The sequence below is a fragment of the Typopeltis vanoorti genome, chromosome 10 (genome assembly GCF_054136105.1).
Source record: "Typopeltis vanoorti isolate ZY-2024b chromosome 10, IOZ_Tvanoo_1.0, whole genome shotgun sequence".
Classification (NCBI taxonomy): domain Eukaryota; kingdom Metazoa; phylum Arthropoda; class Arachnida; order Uropygi; family Thelyphonidae; genus Typopeltis; species Typopeltis vanoorti.
Window position 1 is genome coordinate 73,857,794 of NC_143558.1, and position 24,186 is coordinate 73,881,979.

Here is a 24,186-nt window from a genome sequence, read left to right on the forward strand (position 1 = left end):
ATCATTCAACATGTATGCATTCACTTACTCACAAACAATGCATTTCACTCAACAATCCCTCTTCGTGCAAAGCCCTTGCTCCTCATCCTTCCCTGTCCACACAATCTTTATAGTTTCCAGAGATGGTGTCATGTTCTATTCTGTCATCCGTTATTGTGTGAAGGATCTCCTCCATATTAACCTCGTAACAACTCTGTTATCAATTTATACGTCTTCATCGCATCTTTGCCTCCTATTCCTGTTTACAGACTGGAAACTACCTTAGTTTCTATATAGGAAACTACCTATAAAATTTACCACTTTTTAAAGTGGACAAATTAGTTTGGTGAGTGCAAACCGAGCGATCATTATAGGGCAGGGGGCTTCAACTATAGTGACATAAAATGGGCAGAGGAGACAGCATGCAGTAATAAGGAAATGAAAATTTAGAATTTCTAGAGGGAAAAACTGTCTTAGGCAGCATGTGGTGAAGTGAACACAAGAATCAAGAGATTTGAATTTGGACATACTCTCTCCCCACTGGTGAGAGTGATCATGTAGTTTTGACTTGGAGAATGAATATGCATGCGGAGGTATCAAAATAGAAAGAATATATGTGCAATTATAAGGACGGTGACTAATGTAGACTTATAACCAGCTTGCAGCAGTACAAATTATGAAAAAATTTGAAAGAAGGGGGTTATTAGTACAGGAGATACTTAAGAAAAAACTGTTAACAGCAATGACAGATTGTACACCTTGAATGAAGAAGAAGAAGATGATGATGATAAAGCTGGAGTCAAATGGATGAGAAGAGGAATAAAAGGGGAACTACAGAAGAAAAAGATTATGAAAGGCAAATAAAGAGCGAGAGAGAGAGAGAGAGAGAGAGGGTGGAGAAAAGTTGCATGAGAAATATAAGATTCACACTAGGAAAGTAACTAGTATTGTAAGGAGAGAAAAATTAGAATATGACAGGAAACTGGAACTGCAATCCAAGGAGAATCCCAAAGAGTTTTTTTTTTTTTTTTTGTTATGTGGCAAGTATGAGGAAAAATGATAGTGGGCAGATTACATTTCTGGGTGAGATGGGCACTGGGTGACCAAAGATGACATAGTTGAGCTATCTAATGATCACTTCATTAACAAGAATCAAATTCTATACTGGTACTACAGGCTTTATTCCTGGAAGAATAATAACTGGTGAAGTGTTAAAAGTGAATGAAGAAAATGTATTCCGAATACTGAGTATGCTAAATGTTAATACGGGAGAAGAACAAGAGGGAATGTTACCATGTGTTTTAATGGAATGTGCTATGGAACTGACTGTGCCATTAACTTGGCTGTTTAATGAAAGTCTTGCAATGGGATAGGTTTCTGGAAAGCAAGATAGTGCCATTGCATAATTTCCTATTGTTTTGGCTTTATAGACTTGTTTGGTTTTTTGGGAGATTGAGGGCTCACATTTGTCTTGTTTATATTTATCAATTCTTTTTAGGAAGAATGGAGGGTGAGTGTCCATCCCTTTTTCTAGAATAATATTCAATACATCACCTGATGTGTCAATGTCAGTTGGCAAGCTTAATTTATTTTCAGTGGATACTGAAGTATTTTTTTTTTCTGTGGGGGTGTCTGGTGGTTTATCTTTAAGTGATATAATAATATTATTATTATTATTTCCCAAGACCTCATGGAGTCAAAGACTCATCTGGGAGGTCCTTTTATCACACACAAAACTCATCATACCGTGTCTTAAACACACTCAAACTCCTTGCAAACACCGCACTCTCAGGCAAGGCATCCCAATCATTCACAACTCTGCACGAAAAAAAAATGCTTCTCACACCCTCTTTATACAATTTCCAGGGATGACCTCTGGTTTTCCCCTGATCTCCTACTATTCTCTGTAAAACTTCTCCACCACTGATCTTATAACAACCCATTACCAACTTATAGGTCTCTATCATATCTCCCCTCTTCCTTCTCTCTCCACCAGACTCTGCAAATTACATCTTCTCAATCTTTCGTCATACTCAACATTCCAGAGGTCAGAAACTACCTTAGTCAGTCGCCTTTAGACCCTTTCCAACATTTCTTCATCCTTCTGAAAACCCGGTGACCAAATCTGGGCACAATAGTCCATGTGTGGCCTAATCAAAGCCTTATACAAAGGAACAAGAATTTCCCTACTTCTATACATCAGTGTCCTCTGCATCATTCCCAGAAGTCTTTGTGTTATCTTCACAATTTTGGCGATGTGTCCCCTAAATTTTAGATCCTTATCCACTATCACCCCCAGATCTCTTAATTTCCTCTACCTCCAACAATATATTCTCACCAAGCATAAATTCTGCATCCCAGCTTTGTTTTCCAAATTTTAAAACCTTACATTTTGCAACATTGAACTCACATCCCCATTTGCTTGCCCAATCACTCAATTTATTCAAGTCTTCTTGCAAGGCCACAACATCTCAACTACTCTTTATGGTTCGTCCCAACTTTGCATCATCTGCAAACAACTGAATATTTCCATCCAAATCTTCGCCAATATCATTAATATATAAGTTAAATAGTAATGGGCGTAAAACAGACCCCTGAGGCACTCCACTAGTGACTTTCCTTTTCCTGGATATCGCACCCCCATACACAACTTGTTGATACCTATCAGATAGTCAGTCTCCAATCCAATGCACTAATCTAATATCCAACCCCATCTGCTCTAGTTTGACTGTCAACTTATCATGAGGTACTCTATCAAAAGCCTTTGCGAAATCCAAGTATATTACTGTGTATCTTTCTCCTCTGTCGAAGGAAGCAGTCACTTTATTGTCAAGTAGATTACTAAAACATGACCTCCCTTTAGAAAAATCGATGCTGACCATCAAAGATTATACCATTATTGTCAGCCTAACTCTGGATCCTAGTTCTCACTAGCTTCTCCAACAACTTAACCACAACACCTAACACAGAGATAGCCACAGAGATAGGCCTATAGTTTGATGCTTGAGTTCGATCACCTCCTTTATGAAGTGGCACAATCTTGCCCTCTTTCCACTCTTTAGGAACTTGACCAAGTACAAGACTCGTATTAAAAAAATATGTCAAGGCAGGTGTCATCTCTCTGGCACATTCCTTCAGAATACGCGGTGATATGTTATCAAGTCCCACAGCCTTATTTACATCTAGTTTACTCAACTCCCCAAACACCTCTTGCTCACTTACAGTCAGTTTCTTCTCCCCATCATCAACTGCTCTCAATCTCTCCATGAAGTCACATTCACAAGATTGAAAGATATTTATGAACTGCTCATTAAGTATCTCCACCACACATTCTGCAACAGCTGTCTTTATACCATTTTCTCCAATCAATGTCATCCTTCCATAATCATTCTTTCTTTTGCTGGCTACATATCGAAAGAATTCCCTAGGATTCCTTTTTGGCTTCATTAGCTAACTGTTGTTCATACCTCTCTTTAGCTACTCTCACCCACCAAGTCACCTCATGAAATTGGTGAAATTTGTAGACTTCATGAAATTGGTTACTTCCTCTTCTCTTATGCTGCCTCCACAATGCCCCTTTTCTCTATATTGCATGCTTAATCTCTTTATTCATCCATCTCACACCTACCTTATTTAACCTTCTCACCCTTGGAATACATTTAGACATTGCATCTACTAAATAGTTTTTGAAAATCCCCCAAGCTGCATTGATCTCTTTTCCAGCTAACTCCACATTCCATGCTACACCCGCAAGCTGTCTCCTGAGCTCTTCATAATCCCCCCCCCCCTTGTAGTTCCACATATACCCTTTTTTTACAGGGTCCTCGCACTGCTGGCAATCACCCAGGTAATCACCTCATGCTCACTCTCACCAATTTGCAGATGATTTGACACTTCATTTATAATTACATCCTCTGATGAGATGACCAAATCCAAGACCCTTAATCCTTGTGTGCCATCTGTTACATCCTGTCTGAGGTAGTTATCCCTCAAAAACTCAAGAAACTCATTTTCTTTACTTCCAGTTGCTATCTGATCATTGCAGTCTATATTGTCATAATTAAAATCACCCTTTTCTTATTTGCTTGGCTAATTTGACTATACATTTCACTATCACCACCAACCACATTACCTGGTCTATAACAACTTCCCACCATGCATTTGATTCTATTCACCTCTATCTCACACCATACTGCCTCAAAACCACTGCACTATTTCAGTCTTTCATCTCTACTTTGTATGGACATAACTCTTTCTCTATCATCAATAGCACTCCCCCTCCCTTTTTACCCCTTCTATCCTCACGAAACATATCATACCCTTCCATCTGTATTCCTGTCAGGATGTCGTCCTCATATAACCATGTCTCACTTATTCCGTCAATCTTTGGGTGAACAGACGCAATTAGTGCAACCATTTCATCCGCCTTGATTCTTATACTTCTAGCATTGGTATACAAACATGACAGATCATTTCTGGATCTACAGCTAGTTCCACTGATAACACTCACTTGATGTGATCTCTCCATCCTGGACTGGGACCATTTCCCTTTCTGCTTATTCATTTTAGAACCCTTTTCAATTTCATCTGTTTCCTCTTGATCCCTGGTCATCTCATTTCTTTCCTGCCTACACATGCTCTCACCTCCTCTTGGAGCATCCACTTTTCTCACGTTGTGTACCCCTGTCCACCCTGAGCCTCCCAGTTTCACTGCTCCTCTTGCACACCCATTCTCTCATTTTTCTATACTCATACCACTGACTTCCCCATTCATTTTCACTTCTTCAATCTCTCCTGTCTTTTTGTCCTGCTCTTCCACATCACTCCCCCTCTCAATCTGATTCATTCTGTCTATTCACTTCTCTACCTTTCAGCAGCAGTCTCTCCAAGCGACTCACACCATAACCACTCAAATGCAGTCCATCGCTCCCATACAGCTCACTTCGTCCCTCAAACTCATTCGACACATTAACAAACTGTACTCCCATCTCCTCACACATTTCAGCCAGAATATCATTCATAATCCTTGCTCTCTGCCTCATTTCACCACAATCATACCTAGGCAACACACTGAATACCCTTCTTGTCACACTATTCTCTTTTATCTTACCAAGCAGCCTCCTGAAATTCATTCTGACATGCTCTTTGTTCTCTCTCAAATCATTTCTACCAATTAATACAATTAACTCTTTTGCTCACTCCCGCCTCATATCCAATGCCTCAATCACTCTACTCATTTTACCACCTGGAAAACATACGTTGTGCACTTTATCCTCTAGCACACCTTTAATAATGGAGTGACCATACAATGCCACTTGCTCATCTTTTGTTAACTCTTTCATGCCATCCTGATTTATTTTAATAGTTTTGACCTGAATTCTCTTAATTTCATTCCGCATCCATTTAATTTCTTGCCTTATCCAATCCAATTCACTTTCCGAATCTCCCGACACATTCTCTCTATTATTAAATCTTTCTAACTCTCGACCCTCTCTTCTCACTTTCCCTCTCATTCATCCTTCTTTTTTTCCGTACTTTCGGTCCAACATATGTCCAACTTTCACTATCATTCTTCTCACTTTCACTCTCATTTATCTTTCTTTGTTTCCGTACTTTTCGACTAACATGCATCCAACTTTCGCTATCATTCTTCTCACTTTTACTCTCATTCCTCTTTTTTTGTTTCAGTACTTTCAGTCCATCATGTGTCCAACTTTTGCCATCATTTATTCTTTCGATTTTTTTCACTTGCGATTTCTGATCACGCCATTTCTACTTTCATTCGTTCTTTCAATTTCGTTTCTTTCTGCCACTCTCGCCTCACTTTCATCCCTTTTAACATCCGTCAGTTTTCAAATCGCTCTTTTTCTTTTTTCCTGATTTGTTAACATTTTTTTCGCCTCTCTTTCTCACCATCCTTCTCTTTCAAACGTGCACTCGCGACACAATCGTTACACTTTCCGTCATCAATTTCATATTTGCATTCATCAGTTCCTCATTTAGGTCACACTTCGCACACACCCTTCTTCCATCCGCACTAAACATCCACAAATCATTTATGTAATCAAAGGAATACATATAACAGACCTCACACTTAACGAAATGACTGAAATCCAAATTAAAATCATGGAATGACAATGGCGTCGGCATTTTTTTTTTTTCCCTTGCAGTTACTAGGTCTAATAATAATGATTTTGTAATTAAGTTTAGGCAAGAAAAATCCCCCACACTAATAATACCAGTAGCGCACAACGTTTACAGCCGCTCTTACTCAAACAATTACGCATATATAATTAATTATTCCTAGAACAACTTATCTGAATCAGGAGCTCTTCTTAGGTACATCCACAGTGCTTGGCTCACTAGATATATTTGTTATAATTTTTTTGAGAAGTGGTTCACATTGAATGGAACCATTTTTGGAGTTGTCTCTGGAGAAAGAATCATAGGTTATGCACTTGATGCACTCAACAGAGAAGTGCTTGTGATAATAAAGTTCAGGTATGATAAAATTATCAGATGGTTGAATATACATACATGGAGATGCTGTTGACATTTTCTTAGTTGCCACCTTCTCAGCATAAGACGATCTCAGAACAGGTGTAGTGGTGGTTAACTTCCTTTTTGCATCCTGATATGATATATTTTGTTCTGTTTTAATATTTTATATTTCCTTTTCATCTTTCCACTTCTGACATGCACAAGAATAAGCTGAATGATCTCACTGACAGTTGGCACATTTAACTTTTTTTTGCAGAGCAAGATTTACTATTATGCTCTTTATTACCACATCAGGCACAGGTTGAAGAGCCTGGACAGGCAGTTTGGGCATGCCCACATTTCTGACATTTAAAACATCTTAGTGAATTAGAGATGTACATTCTAACAGGGCAGTGGAGATAACCTGCTTTTATAGATATTGGTGACTTAAGTCTATCAAAAGTAAAGATGATGTTCACGGTTGGAACAGGTGATTATCCTTATGTATTAGGATGCAACTCACACCTTTCACTCCCTGATCTTTAAACTTAACATATCTCCTCATCAGGAACATCAAGGAGATCCCATTTTGATATCACTCCTCTACAAGAACTGAATGTTTACAAGATGTTACTGTGATTGGTATTTCACCCATTAATGTTGAACTCAGTGGTTTCTTGGAATGTTTCTTGCATGATGTTTCCACAAGAATATCAGGACTTAATTTCTGTTTAACCAGAACTTAATTTCTTAACAGTTTTGGAAGATCTTGCAGTCCTAAATCTTTCTGAATAAAGAAGGGTGACATTTTCCCTATTGGCTTTTGATCTGTCGTGTGGATGATAAAAAATACTTCTGTTCCCAAACAGTATCAGTATTGGTTGGGACTTTATCCTCAAATGTCCCCTGAAACATTTGAGGATGAAGAATTCATGCTCAAGGGGGTTTTTGGCTCAGCACCAGAGCTCCCCATTCACCATGGAGTCATATGTGAACACCCACTCACTGGCAAGCAACGAATGTGCTCAGGAGAGGAATACCAGGTCTATCCTGGACACTATACCAGCAATCACATCAGTCCATTGATCTCGACACCGGACCATGGGATGAGAAACACTGCAATACCATTGACCCTTGCAGGCAAGCCCACTAGCTGATTGATCATTGTCAGGCCTGGACCATCCAGGACCACCCATCTTGCCAAAGTAGTGCAAGACTACCAAGACCTCCCCCTTCCAGATGTCCCCAGGTCATACCACACAACAAACATGGCAGCAGGGCACTGGATCCCAGTAATGGTAATCTGGAAGAAAGGATAGTAAAAAAGACTTAGAAGAAGTAGGGCAAAGAATATGAGAAGAAAAGCAAAGAAAAAGAGGAAGAATGAAAAGAACCAGTACCATTACTGGGAGGTCCCCAACCGTAATCAGGTGACTCACAGGGAGAAGGTAAATGAAGGAGTCGGTGATAATGTAAACACTGAGCATGTATTTACAGTTGAAGAAATTGTCCCAGTTAGGATTTCAGATAGGATTTGCCACAGTATTCTGCAAAATCACTTGAATATGCAATATGTTTGACATGTGATCCCCTCAAATGCTGACAGTAGCCAGAGAGAGAAATGCCCAAGCTTTTGGTAAGAGACTTCATTGATATAGCAAATAAGGATGGCAATTTTATAGACAGCACAATCATGGGGGGAATAGTAAGTGATACATTTTGTATGATTCATAAACAAAGCAGCATTCTTCTACATGTAAATCACTAACATCATCCAGCGGCAAGAAGCTGACAGCAGCTAGAGAGAAACAATCTAGTTTTTGGTGGAAGACTTCACTGATATAGCAAATAAGGATGAGATAAGAAAATGGTACATTTTGTATGACCTACAAACAAAGCAGCTGTCTTCTACATGAATATCATCTAGGGGAAAGAATTTTTAACAAGACAGGAAGGAGGGAAAAAAGTGAGGTTAGAGGTATTTTTCAATATCCAGAGCATTGTCATCCAGAGCAATTTCATTTCATTCTTAAAGGGTGAACAGTAACTAAGGTACCATACACTAAAGTGGTCCTGTGAAATGTACAAATAGTATCTAAATTCTCTTTCATAATAATGAACCAACACATGGTTATTCTTTTGAGTAAAACAGGACCTCACTAAATACGATGCCACAACACCGGAACATCCAACTTCTCTTGATTTGGTGCCACAAGATTTTATCTGCTCCCATGGTCAAAAAGTGGCTCAAATGGGTTTTATCAATGCAAATTATTAGTACAGTTGCAGTGCAACATAGATGAGTTACTCAAATTCAGACAAACTGGCATCTTGAAGTGTTTCCAGCTGATGGCAAATGTACCCAGATAGTGGAGAAATTATTACTTTACATTATCATGAAATAATCCTAAGAACTTTTTTTGCAGTTATTTTGTATATAATTGTATAAAGTATAATGTATATGAACAACTTGCCTCAGTAGACCATTCCGATGAAACAAAAACAGCATCTGTGGAAAGGCAGAACCAATTCTTGGAGGAATTCTCTGAAAAATGCAAATTATCATATACAAAACACACACACATATATGAATGCATGTACTCCCTCCTTTTACTATTACACAAGCCTGAAAAATTCGAGTCATGAAAAGTTGTCTGGAAACTATTAACTGTTTCTGATTTATTTTTGACCACTGATTTCAAAATATCTCTTCCATTTTTCTCTATCACATAAGGATTTTTCACAAAGGATCTCAATATTACAGTAAAATAACAGTATTTAAAATTTTTTGTAAACATTTTTGGAATGAAAGTATTGGCAAAAAAATTTTAAATTAAAGTAATTAAAGATTAATCTTTAGTACATACTTTATATTTTGTTGTGTGTCTTTTTCTTTTTCCATCAAAGCTTGTTTTTGAACTTTTTCTGTGAAATTCTCTTCCAGGGTCGCCTCTGTGCAACATCCGGCAATAGTCTGCCATCATGTTGACATTCCACCTGCCCTGATACCTTCTTTCTATCTCTTTGATGTCTTGGTGGAATCGCTCTCCTTGCTATTCGCTAACAGTTCCCAGATTCTCAGGAAAGTAATCTAAACGAGAGTTGAGAAAGTGCATTTTTAAGCTCATGGAGCATCCCAAATTCTTGAATTTCTGTAGCATGTCTTCCACAATCATTTTATAGGGGTCCTTGTGATTTTCTAAAAATTTGGTCACCACTTCTTTCAAGGCTTTCCACACTTCTTTTTCAACAGTTGTCACTTTTTCTTGAAACAGTTTATCCTTCATTTAGATAATCCCGGAAATTTTGCACAGATGTATTTAAAACCAGTCTGGCTGGCTGAGTGGTTAGTGTATCTGCTCTCCAGCCAAAATGCTGCGGGTTCAAATCCCACCGTGGGCATGGATGTTTATGAATGTCTGTGGAAATACTAGTGGTGGTGGCGGTCAGCGGTAGATGGCGCTGGTATAGTTGCAGTCAGTTGGTTGGGCAGTGGAGACAGTTGTAGAGCAGGTACCCTCCCTCGATGAGTCCTCGGACTCCCTGGAGATGCCCACGGCAGGATTTGTTCAACTAAAGAATCACACAAGGAAATGTGTCTGTGACAACAAGAAAGTCATCCGTTATCTCGGCAAATCAGATTCAAAGTAGCCACTTGCACTTTTATCTGCATTCCTCCCTCCATCTCCTATCTTAAGAATGGGAAGTTTCATGGAAATTTCTTCATTTACTATAAAAAGGCACTTCAAAAAAAAAAAAAAAGCACTTATGCAACTAATTAGCTGTAAATAAAGGAGAATGGAAATAAATACCAATGCGCTAAATTTAAATCCAAATACTACTAATAAAAACAATAAAATTAGAAATTGGATAAAATTTATGGGTGATGGAATTTTTTTACTATTTTTTCTGAAATCAGCACCTAAAAATCTATAAGAATCAATTATTACTTCTCAGACAACTTTTCCATCACAGACCTGTGTTATTATTGTAAATTATTTCACAGGATCATCAAACCTAGTATTTATTACTGTTTTACTGCACAAGTTTCTAAGTTTTTTAAATCAAGATGCTGTTGGTGGTAAACAGATATGTATTCACAGTATTCTTAAATAATATTATACAGCTTTGCCAATTATGAAAAGAAACAGCCATAAGGCTTCACTTTGGAGATGTAAATTATACAAAAATAGTGGAAATTAAAGTTCCAACATTATTTCAAAGCTAAATGTATATAAAAACTCCAAAAGTTTCAAAATTTTGACCAGAGAGCTTATGCAAATACAATCCTCAACACCGGAGTTGCCTTAGCTGCAATACTTAAAAGATATGAGCACTGCCCAAACATCCATATATTTGCCTTTTATTAGGGAATTTGATAAATATTGCACTGGCCTGATAGCTGTTTTGAACTGGATGGTTGGTTGGTTGGTTTGTTCTCTTCAGAGAATGGGCAGAAACCTTAAGAGAGCATAAACTCTATTCAGTACTAAAGAAATCTGATCGATGTCAGAGGTTGTATTTTTCAGGAGTGAACTCTCAGTCAGTGCATAATAGTAATTATCAAAAGAAATAGCCATATGACTTCATTTCGATGATGTAAATTATATAAAATTGTGGATATTAAAGATCCAACATCATTTCAAAGCCAAATGTATATAGAAACTGCAAAATTTTGTAATTTTAACAAAGAGAGCTTATGAGAATACAATATTCAGCATCAAATCAAATACAGGTATCCCTCGTTATACATGATATCACTTTACATGTTTTTGCTTTAACGTGATTTTAAAAAGTCAATTTTAAAAATCGCAACTGGTAGCAATTTCGCAGTCACCTTGTGCATGGTCACATGACTTTGTGCCACACCGTTTTAACAAGGTGGCATCGTGCTACATGTCAGTCTCACAGAAGGTGTAGAACTAGTAAGCTCCATTGTTGGAGTCTTCTGCAACATAAACATTATGGAAAAAAGAGGTAATTTTGATCAAAATACTTCCAAGACTAAAAAAAAGAAAAAAAAACTATAACACTGGAGGAAAAAATTAGAAGTTATAAAAGAGGTATGAACGTAATGAGCACACAGTCGCCATAGTCAGAACTACAGGAATTTCAGAATCAACTTGAAGAACAATAAGAAATCAAGCAGAGAAAATGAAAGAAAGTTGTAAACGTGCAACGAGAAGGTTGACAACTAAGATAACACAGATAAGGGCACCAATTATGGAGAAATTGGAAAGGATTGAACATGAAAATCAACATGCTGTTCTGTTATCCACCTTGATTATCTAGGCTAAAGCAAAAAGTTTGTTTGATGATTTGAATACTATAGATCCTGATCCTAAAGCGCAATATTTTGCTGCAAGTGCTGGGTGGTTTGAACGTTTCAAGGTGCGACATGGATTCCATAATCCCAAGCTGACTGATGAGGCTGGGGAGCTGATATTGTTGCTGCTGAGAACTTTCCAGCAAAATTTCAAAGTGCAATTCAGGAACATGGTTATTTGCCTCAGCAAGGATTCAATCTCAACGAAACAACGAAATTTGTGTGTTTTGTTCATAAGTTTAAATAATTCATTCATTAAAATTACTTTTGCTCACAGGTGTAAAGTTTCCTTTTTTATCCTACTGAAGAAACTCCTATTCCTATCTCACCCATGCTAAATTCAACTCACTTTATGCAATTTTGTGTTACGTGATTATTTAATAGAAACAATTAATTGCATAAAGCGAGGGGAACCTGTACACTAATAAAAGACAAATATATGGATGTTTGGGCAGTGATCATGTCTTTTTAAGTAGTATGACCTAAGGCTGATGCCGAGGTGATGTTGTGTTCATAACCATATCCGGCGCAAGTCTCCAGGGTTTTATAACTAAATTACATAACGGGTGTAAAACATTTGACATGAAAATCAGCAATAAAAATACCAAACATAAGAAAATAGGAAGCAACAAAAATATCAGCTGCATTCTCAATACAGAACTTATAGAAAAAAATAAAATATTTCAGCTATTTAGGCACAATTTCATATTATTCAGGCCTTCATGGAGAAGAGACTCATTTTGGGAGATCTTCTCTTAGGAAACACAGTCTATTATACCACACTCCTTGAACTCATTGACCATTCCTGCTCTCACCACTCTATCAGGCAATGCATTCAGCAGTCAACCACACTCCACGCAAAGAAACCACTCCTCATCCTCTTGTTCACAGCTTCAAACTTCCAGGGATAGCCCCTTGTCATCGCTCCTTCCTGTTGTTCCACCAAGCAAAAGAACTCTCCAGTGTCCACCCCATAACTGCCTCTCAACAGTTCAATAATATCAATCATATCACCTATCCTTCTTCTATCCACCAAACTCTGCAGTCCGCATTCCCTCAGCCGATCCACATAACTAACACTGTACAGTCCTCAAACTGTCTTTGTTATCTGCCTCTGTACCCTTTCCACAGTTAATTTATCCCCCTTCAAATCCTGAGGACCAAAATCTGAGAACAATAGTCTAAGTGTGGTCTGATCAGGGTCTTATACAATGGAATGATAACTCTTTTATCTCTGCAGGTCAGCGTCCTTCTCATTATTGTAGCAATCCTATGTGTTATCTTCACCACCTTTGCAATATGTCCCTTGAATTTCAGGTTCCTATCAATCATCAACCCCAGATCTCTTGTCTCCCGCCTACTTCCTCCACCAGTATATCTCCTCCAATAAAGTATGCAGCATCCCATTGATGTGTCCCAAACATCAAAACACCTTACATTTTGCTGCATTTAACCGATTCCACCATTCATTTGCCCATCTATCTAGCTTATTAAAATCCTCTTGCATGACTGCTACATCTGCACTATTACTAATAACCCTTCCCAGCTTCACATCATCCGCAAACAACTGAATATCCCCTTGCAATCCACTGACAATGTCATTGATATAAAGGTTAAACAATATAGGTCCCAGTACTAAGCCCTGTGGGACCCCACTTGTAACCCTCTCCTTCCTTGCAACTGCCCCACGATATACAACTCTCTGATACCTATCGGTCAGCCAATCCTGAATCCAGTTGACCAACCTGACATTTAAACCTATGTGCTGCAACTTAAATATCAGCTTATCATGTGGCACCCTATCAAATGCCTTTGCTGAATCCAAGAAAATGGCAGTATATGCCTTTCCCTCATCTACTGCTCTTGTAACTTTATTATAAAAGGCTAGCATATTGCTAAAACAAGAGCACCCTTTCACAAATCCATGTTGACTCTCACAGATAACATTACCCTCATCTTCCCAATGTTGTATATGGTCCCTAACACTAATTTCTCCAAGATCTTAACAACTACTGATGACACACAAACTGGCCTATAATTAGACACTTCCAGTCTGCTACTGCCCTTATGCAATGGCACTATCTTACCTACCTTCCATTCCCTGGGCAGCTTTCCTGTAGCTAGACTTTCATTGAAAAGCTAGATCAAAGGAGCTGTCAGTTCCTCAGCACATTCTCTCAAAACGTGTGGTGAAATATCATCCAGTCCCACAGATTTACTGACATCCAGAGTGCTGAGTATTTGGAACACGTTCTCCTCCTGCACCTCCAGGATGAAATACACCAATAAAGTGTTCATTGAACAATTCCACTATGTCCTCTGCATCAGTCACTCTATTCCCATTTTTATCCCACAATGCCATTCTTCCACAATCATTTCTCCTCCTACTGCCTACATAGCTACAATATTCCACAGGATTTTCTTTGGATCTTAGAGCCAATCTATTCTCAAATTCCAGTTTCACCTTCCTTACCATACTAGACACTTTCCTGGCCTGTGTCTTATATTCTTCATGCATCTGCTCTTCACCTGTCTCCTTATAACTCTTCCATAGCCTTGCTTGTCATCCATTTTACACCAAATTGTGTCCTCTTCTTCACCTGTGGAATACAGCTTACTATTGCTGCTAACGAATATTCCTTAACAATTTCCCAAGCACTAATGATATCCTGGCCTTCCAATTCCTCCCTCCATGAAATTTCCCCATGTTGATGTCTAAAACTATTATAATAACCTACCTTATAATTCCACATATGTTCAGGTCTCTTTGATACTCTTGCATGTCTATTCATCTTCCAAGTCAAAACCACATGGTCACTCTTTCCAACTGGTGAGAGAAATGTCATCTCAGTTATTATCAACTCTTCTGATGCAATAACCAAATAACAAACTCTTGAATTTCTTGTTCCCTCTATTACATGTTGCCTAAGATATTTGATCCTCAAGAATTCTAGAATGGGTGTTTAAGGGTCAAAGCTATATAACTGAGAGGACACCTCCACATAGCCTTTAAAGGAATGCGGATAACTGACCAGGGCTTCTGACCTAATGTCCAATCCTTACTTTCTCGTGGTGCACCCTGTTGGGTATCTACCTGGATACTGAACGAATGAGGATGGGCTGGCAATTTGGGATTTATATGACCAAATTGTATTCTTATTGGCTTAAACCAAAATACAAAATGATGGTACAACATGACAAAATTTCATGCTGGCTGGGGTGTAGACCGGTTAAACAAGGCCCCCCCCCTTTGTTTTTGTTTTCGCCAGGGAACCAGGGTGAACAGCAAAAAGTCAGCTACTGAAACAAATCTGAAAACACACCCCAATTCAACATCACCAGAGTTAAAGATCGGTACTATCAACATAAGAAGCCTGAATGGCAAAGAAATGAAGCTAGCTGAGGAATTAGATAAGTACCAGATCGACATAATAGGGTTGACTGAAACAGAAAAGTCAAAAACTGGTGAAATCTTTCTGAGCAATAAATACAAAATGTTATATTCAGGCAATGACAATCAAGGAAAAGAAGGAGTAGCCATAGTATTCAACACAAAATACGAGGCTAATCATCTTGAATGACAGGCAGTCTCAAGTAGAGTGATGTGTATAAATATGAGAATGGGAACTGATTAATGAGACTTATTTGTGCTTATGGTCCCACAGAAGGTTCTACTAAGGTAGAAGTGGAGAAATTTTTTGAGGCTTTAGAGAAAGCAACTGACACAATGAAAAAGTAAAATATGGTCCTTGTTGGGGATATAAATAGCAGAGTAGGAAATGATTGTCAGACATACAAAAATATTTTGGGAAAATTTGGAGAAAAGAGCAAAGCTAATAATAATGGCAAATACCTGTCGGATTTCTGCTCAGGACATGGACTGATTATTACTAACACCATGTTCCAACATAAAAATGTGCACAAACTCACATGCAAAGAAGAGGCAAGGAATAAGTAAAGTCTCATTGACTATGTTATTGTTGATAGTGATGTTTTCTCCCTGGTGTAGGACACCAGACTGTACAGAGGATTTGAAATTGGAAGTGATCACTATTTAGTCTTGAGCAGGATAAAATTGAATTTCATATTGAAAAGAATAACATGTAAGAAAGTTTTAAAGCGAATAAAAGTTGAGCAGCTCTCAGATGTGAACTGTAGACTAAATTACACAAAGAATATTGAAGAAAAAATGAAACAGTTCGAGAACAGGAACCAAACCTTGAAGATTCAGTGGTAAGCCTTGAAGAAAATCCTGATTGATTCTGCCAGAGAGGCATCTAGTGAGGTTGTCAGCAAGGATAGAAAAATCAGAACTCCCTGGTGGACACAGGAAGTTAAAGAGACAGTGAAGGAAAAGAAGAAAGCATATCAAAAGTTCCTGGCAAATAAGTCAGCTTGTGCTCTTAGAGAATACAGAGACAAATGTAAAAAAGAAAAATGCTGTTTACAACTAGCTAAACAAAAGTCATGGGAGGACTTTGGCAAGAACATAGAAAATAAATATCAAGAAGGTGGTAAGATATTCTGGAGTTTCTTGTTGAAGAAGCTTAGAAATGGAGGAAAGAGTGCTGTAAAAGGAGTTAGAGATGATACAGGTGACATGAAAACTGGGGGAAAAAGATATCCTTGAAGTATGGAGTAATACTTCGAAAAATTGCTAAATGAAACTAGCAGTGATAGCACAGCAGTAAAAAACACTCAACAGGCATAGTGTCAGGAATACATATCCATACTTGAAGTAGAAAAAGCCATCAGAGGCTTGAAATGTGGAAAGGCAAAAGGAGTAGATAATATTCAACCAGAAATGAACTATGGTGGTATAAAAGTCTTACAGAGGGACGAATTCCCGATGATTGGAGTAGAGCTCTCATAGTACCCATATATAAAAATGAAAATAAAAAAAACTGAATGTGAGAATTACAGAAGTATTTCTCTACTGGGTGTTCCTGGTAAGATATATGCAAGTATACTTGAGAACTGGCTGAGAAGAATTGTGGAAGAAAAGCTTGGTGAAGAACAAATTGGATTTGGGCCAAATAGAGGCTGTCAGTATCAGATCTTCACTTTACGAACAGTTGAGAAATCATGGGAATATAACAAAGATCTGTATTTAAGTTTTGTCGATCTGGGAAAAGCATATGACAAGGTACCAAGAGAGAAGCTATTAAAAATGCTACAGTTATATGGTGTCAATGTGGTATTATATCAAAGAATACTTAGTCTTTATTTGAGTTGTAAGTTAGCAGTTAGAATTGAAGGAAATACAGGGAGATGGTTTAATGTTAAATCTGGTGTGAGACAAGGATGTACATTATCCTCTCAGTTATTTACAGCACTTTTCTTCCATTTCTAAGCTTTATCAATAACCTCAAAATATTTTGCCACCTTCCTGATATTTATTTTTTATGCTCTTACAAAAAAGTCTTCCCATGATGAAAGTCATGGGAATACTCTGGTAAGTTTTTACAGTTTTTTTTTTTTTTACAGTGCTTCACTTTCTTATATTTTTCTCTGTATTTTCTAAGAGCACAAGGTGACTTGCTTTCCAGGAACTTTTCATATGCTTTTATCCTTAACTGCCTCTAACTTCCTGAGTCCAAAATGAAGTTATGATTTTTCTATCTTTACAGACAATCTTACCATGCCTCTGGTTGAATCAATCAATGTTTTCTTCAGGGTTTACCAGTGAAACTCCAAAGTTTGGTTCTTATTTTTAAACACTTTCATTATTTCTTTAATGATGTTTGTGTATTTGAATATACAGTTCACATCAGAAAACTGCTCAACTTTGATTTGTTTTAAAATTTTCTGACATACTCTTGTTTTCAATATTAAATTCAATTTTCTCGTGCTCAAAATGAGATAGTGATCACTTCCTATTTCAAATGGCGATGCTCCAGCGCCATTATCCCATCCCTGTAGTGGTTCTCAGTAAAATCTGAAAAATATCCCTCTACAGCTGCAATCACCTCTTGATTCAAAGTAAAACGCTGACCATCGAGGAAGAGTTTTAGTTTTGGGAAGAGAGAGAAGTCAGAGGGAGGCAAATCTGGGGAATAGGCAAATCATCATCCGGATCCCTTATTTTTCTCATTGCCAAAACCTTTCTGAGCAGGTCCTGATGAAAGATGATTTTTTTCTTCTGCAAACCAGATATTTTCTCAGGAATTTTTTCATCTAGTCTGGTTAAAAGATTGGAATAATATTCCTCGGTTATTGTTTTACTCTTTCATAGATAATTAATAAACAAAATGCAGCATCCCAAAACGATGCCATGACCTTTCATGCTGATGGAACCGACTTTGTCTTCTTTGATGGAAGTGGTTTTCTAGTTGGTTATGCTAAAAATTATATATTTGGTTTAATCCTTTATCCAAGTGTAAGCAAACAAAGTTTGCGCCTGAAGTAATTTCAGCACTGGGGCAACTCATGGCAAAGGTAGTATATGACTTCACATCATTTGCCTTAGTATCCCATAATACAAAGCACATCTCCTTGCAGACATGTATAATGCTATGCATTAAAGTAAATCCAGACCAGTTGCGATCTTTGTTGAGGTCTCATCAGTGGGAGCCAGATCCAGAAGTGGTGATACCAAGGTGGAAGTAATGCAGAGGTAATATTTCCATATAAGAGTTACCAAAAGGTGTCACACCTTATCATTAAAATTCTCTGGATTAGAGATAGTTGATTGAAGTGTTTTCCACTTTGGTTAAACTTATACTTTAATAAAGGATTAAACCAAATATGTAATTCGTAGCATAACCAAGTGGAAAACAACTTCCATCAATATATATTTGATTTAATCCTTTATCCAAGTGTAAGCAAACAAAGTTTGTGCCTGAATACACTTGGATAAAGGATTAAACGAAATATATATTGATGGAAGTTGTTTTCCACTTGGTTATGCTACGAATTACATATTTGGTTTAATCCTTTATTAAAGTATAAGTTTAACCAAAGTGGAAAACACTTCAATCAACTATCTCTAATCCAGAGAATTTTAATAATAAGGTGTGGCACCTTTTGGCAACTCGTATATGGAAATATGACTTATGCATTACTTCCACCTCAGTATCACCACTTCTGGGTCTGGCTCCCACTGATGAGACCTCAATAAAGGTCTAAACCAGTCTGGGTAGTGACCCTTCCCTTAATGCATAGCATTATACATGTCTGCAAGGAGATGTGCTTTGCATTATGGGATACTATGGCAAGTGATGTGAAGTCATACCACCTTTGCCACGAGTTTCCCCAGTCCTGAAATTACTTCAGGTGCAAACTTTGTCTGCTTATACTTAGATAAATGATTAAACCAAATATATAATTTGTCTTCTTTGGCACTGAACAACCAGCTTCTGTCCACTGTTTTGACTGCTATTTGGATTCTGGTGTGTAATGGTGAATCCAATTCTCATCCATAGTAATAAATTGATGCACAAAATCAGTTTTATTCTTGTTAAAATGCTCCAAGCCCTGTTCAGAGATGTGTTTTTGATCTGCTGTGAGCAAGCATGGCACCCATCTTGCATAAAGCTTTTTCATTCGCAATTCTTCATGCAAAATATATCCTACACGTTCTTTTGAAATGTTTATAGTCTCAGCAATTTCACGCACTTTGACACGATGGTCATCCAATACCATATCATGCACTTGATCAATGATTTCTGGTGTTGTTACACTTTTTGGACGTTCTTCACGTGGATCATCTTCAAGGCTGGTACAGCCATATTTAAACTCGGCAGCCCATTTCTTAATTGTTGAAAATGAAGGAGAAGAGAGCCCATAAACTTTTATGAACTTTGAATGAATTTCTTTTGGCATTAAACTTCTTCTACAAAGAATTTTATAACTGCACGATACTCAATTTTATCCATTTCAAGGGATACAACACTTATTATACAACACTTTTGCTTCAGACAGCTGTAGAAAACAAACTACTTGATAGAATGACTTGTAATTTCACATGGATGCTAATGACAGATGTACCAACTTTGAAAAAAAAATCTTGCTGATAGTGTTGCCATCTATGGTTGAGGCCAAGAACTTTTCAGACAACCCTCATATAACAGGACTACCCAGCGAAGACTAGTGTGACACATTATTGAGGAACAGAAGTGACCATATGATATCTAATGATGCCCAATGAATAAATGGATAGAATACTTTGCTGTATTCACAGGTATATCATTATTATTATTTTTTTATCATCTGACCTCTATGGAGTCAAAGAACTATCATGGGAGATTCATATTCTCTCATGCAAAAAAGATTATTGAGCCATGCATAAACTTATTCACAGCTTCTGAACCCACTACACTTTCAGACAATGCATTTCAGTCAACAATTACTTTCCATGCAAAGAACTTCCTCTTTGCTCCCTTACTTACATTCTCTTATAGAGCTTCCAGGGATGGCCTCTAGTTCTATCTTGTCTCCCTCTGCTCTACAAAAAAATCCCCTTTACATTAATCTGGTACTGACTCCACATCAATAATAAATATCTCCTCTCCTCTCCTTCAATTAGCAAGGCTCTGCAAGTTGCATTCTCTCAATCTGTCCTCATATTCCACATTTCATAGATCTGAAACTGACTAGTGAACTTACTCTAAACCCTCTCTAATCTATCTTCATCTCCTTGAAATCAAGGCAACCAAATCTGCACACAGCAGTCCCTATGCAGCCTGATATAAGTCAACCATAATCTCTTTGCTTCTACATATCAATGTCCTACTCATCATTGCATTAATCCATTCTGATGTTATTACAATTTTAGAAATATGATGCCTAAACTTGAAGTCTCTATCCACTACCACTCCCAGATATCTTGTCACTTCCACCTCCTTCAAATTTCTCCACCAACTGTATACTCTTCATCCCAACCATGCCTGCAAGACCTTTCAATGTGGAACATTAAACTGATAGCTTCACTCACTTGCCCACTCACATAGTCTATTGAGATCCTCCTGTAAAGACACACCATCTCCTCTGCTAATCATAGTTCTTTCCAACTTTGCATCATTAGAAAACTGCATATCTCCATTTAAGCCTGTCTCAATATCATTAACATACAATGTTAAACTACAATGGTTCCAAGACGGACTGCTGCAGTATTCCACTAGTGAGCTTCATCTTTTGGGATAACACTCTCCATAACCTGCTGATAATTATTATCCAATAGTCAATCAGCTATCCAACTTACTAGTATCAACTCCCATCTCAATTTAGCTACCAGCTTGTCATGTGGCAGTCTGTCAAAGGCCTTTGAAAAATCCAAGTATATATTACTGTATTCCCTTATCCAGTAATTTGTCTTCTTGTTGTAATATGTAAGCAGGCTGCTAAAGTATTAATCCTCCCCCCCCCAACAAATCCATGCTGACTATCATAGAGAATAGACATCTCTATGACATCATAGAGTATACTGCCATTATCAACCCATTTCTGACTCCTGATTCTCACTAACCTTTATAACACCTTAATAACAACTCCTGACACACAGATTGACATATCATTTTTGTCTCAGTCTTATCTTTCCCTTCCTTTGTGAAGTAGAAACAAATTTTCCTAACTCTTTTAGAACTCGCCCTGTTGTAAGACTCATGTTAACAGGTGCCCTTGATTCCCCAGAGCATTCCTTAAACATGCAGCAATATATTTTCAAGTCCTACTGCCCTATTAAATCAAGTGTACTTAATTCCTCATATATTTCCTACTCATTCACCACCTGTCCTTCCTCCATCATATCGTCTACACTCCAGCTTCTCAAAAAGTTGCCTTCATGAGGATGAAATAAGCTGGTAAACTGCTCAGTGAATACTTCAACTACATCCTTTGCATCAGTTACCAATATGTCAGTGCCATCAACTAACATCATCCTTCCATAGTAATTTTCTTCTACTTTCCACTGGGCCACTAATGGGTAGGGATGCATAATATACAGCCTCTCCCTGTCAAATCAACCATGCCTTCCTATGGCATGGCTGCTTCCACAAAAGGGATTCTGGCAAAATAAGTGAGTATTCCTTATATCCTTATAGAATACAAAGGGATACCTTCCTAGTTGGAGGAAGTGGTAGATGTTCTTCATCACTCGGTGAAATACTACCACCTGACTTAGTAGAGGTATAAAGTGGCAAATGCCACGTTTGCTCCTGAGCAGGGATTCTGGTTTCTATTCCCCCCCCCCTTCTCTTCTCTGTGCATTGTAAGTAATACCCTTGAAGGCCATGCCAGACATTACTTAGAGACCCATAACCTCCTCCATTTCAAGGGTACACCAATTAAAACAGTAGTACCACAGGCTAGCTGCCAGTTAATGTATGGGCCCGAATCTGTCAGTAATGAGTCAGGAGGCTTCCTGATCAACTGGTGCATAATTTCACTGCCACATACTTTGCTAGGTTGTGCCTAAGTCTGAGTTGTGATGTGTGAGGGTACTGTTGAGGCCATGTCATGGCACGGACTGGTTCTCTCTGTATAGATGTCATGTCTGAGAGTCTATTTTCACTCACTGTACATCCCCAATATATTCTTCCATCAAACCTATGAAGACTCTCACAAACAATAACAGTGACAGTATGACAAAAGCAAATCTCCCTCATTTAGTAATTCATTCAAAAAAGTCACATCACAACCAGTCACAACATATGAGGGGGGGGAAGACTGGAAAGTTCTGATAAACACCTAGAACAAAAATTAATTAATTGTATGTCTTCTTATATATCCTAAAAGAAAAAGAACAATTATACAATTTGATGAAACATGGGGGGGTTAAAGGATTTTAAGATATGTTCTTTCTTGTGGTTATATCAGTTGCTTGAATATCATTTTTGTTCTAGGCATTTAGAAGAACTTTTCAGCCCCCTCCCCCCTTTTACATGCCCAAATCTCTTCACTAAAAAACATTTCACATCCACTTTACTAACATCTGTCGCATTAACACAAACATAAATGATGTTCACCATCACTTGCAGTCTTCCATACCAGACATCTTATTCCTGACAGAAACCCAGATTGCAGCTACTACTGTCTACCTCCAGTGACCAAACTACATACTTCATGATTCTTTTCACCACAAGGGTGGCATCTGTGCCTTTGTGATATCTGACATAGCCTGCCAAAGAATGGCTAATTTAGAATCCCCTGCTTTTGACTTTCTCTGGCCTCAACAGTTCCATGTCCCATTTAGTAACATTCATTTGCTGCATTTACCAGTCTCCAAACACTGATAAGCATTCAAGTCTTTCCACATTCTTTTCCATGAAACTTGACTATCTGCAATCCAGCTATCCAAATAGTGAGGTCATCTTTCTGGGAAGCCTGAATATCCACAATTCTAACTGGCTTGTCTACTCCAACATCACCATACAAGCAGGACAAGAAGCAGAAGTCTTTGCTATAAGCAATGATCTAACACAAATCATACATCTACCCACACAAATTCTTGATAACTCTTTTCACTCTCCAAATACTCTGGACCTCTTTTTGACAAGTTCTCCTTCCAGATAAACCTTAGCAATCACTTCTTCACTCAGCAACTCAGAACACAATTGTGTATGTTTCATGTCTCGTGAAATACCCCTCCTCCAATCACTCCCGACTCGCATTCTCTGGCACTACAAAGTAGCCAATTGGGATGATGACATCCAGAATTTCTATTCTTTCTTTCCTTGGTCCCTCTGGTAATGTGTTTATTAGACTACTCTAAAGCTTTGGACTGTGTTGAGCATGTGAAACTGTGGGAAGTAATGAAAATAATGGGTTTTCCTAAACACCCTATCAGGTTGATAGCCAACTTGTAGGAGCAAGAAGCCATGGTAAGAACAGGTGTTGGATTGACTGACTGGCTTCAAGTTTGAAAAGGAGTTAGGCAAGGGTGTTTACTTTCTCCTCACTTGTTTAGTATATATGCAGAGGACATCATACGTGAAGCACTGGATGAGCTCAGGACAGGAATTAGGATAGGAGGTAGATTGATCAGTAATCTGAGGTATGCTGATGATAGAGTACTCTTTTGTAATGACTGGGACTAATTCTTGACAAAGTTAACAAGATCAGTAATAACGGAGGACCTCAACTCAATCCTAACAAGACAAAGATTATGGTTCTCAAAGGAAATACAAACACGGAAGCGCTTGAGAAACAAGCATACCTTAATGGAGAAAGAATTGAGGAAGTTGGCAAGTTTGAGTACCTGGGATCCATTATTAATGTGAAGAATTGCTGTTCAGAAGATGTCAGAAGGAGGTTAGGAATAGCTAAAACAACAGTCAGAGACTTTAGATATCATATACTGAAAGGCGTACAAATGAATGGGTGCAAGATCAGTAGAACTTTAAGGCTCTTTAAAGGATATTGACAGAAGAAAGTTAAAATATTTTGGACACATTGAAAGGATA

The 24,186-nt window shown here is 37.9% G+C and overlaps 1 protein-coding gene across 1 annotated transcript in view; it reads right to left on the reverse strand.

Annotated features, from left to right (window-relative positions):
* Positions 1–8,954: 8,954 nt before the first annotated feature.
* LOC150102510 (cilia- and flagella-associated protein 61-like) overlaps positions 8,955–24,186 on the reverse strand; it is a 396,485-nt gene continuing 381,253 nt past the window's right edge. The window contains exon 12 of the mRNA XM_090399647.1: positions 8,955–9,004. The gene's annotated coding sequence lies outside the window, so the exon portion shown is untranslated. The remainder of the gene's footprint in view (positions 9,005–24,186) is intronic.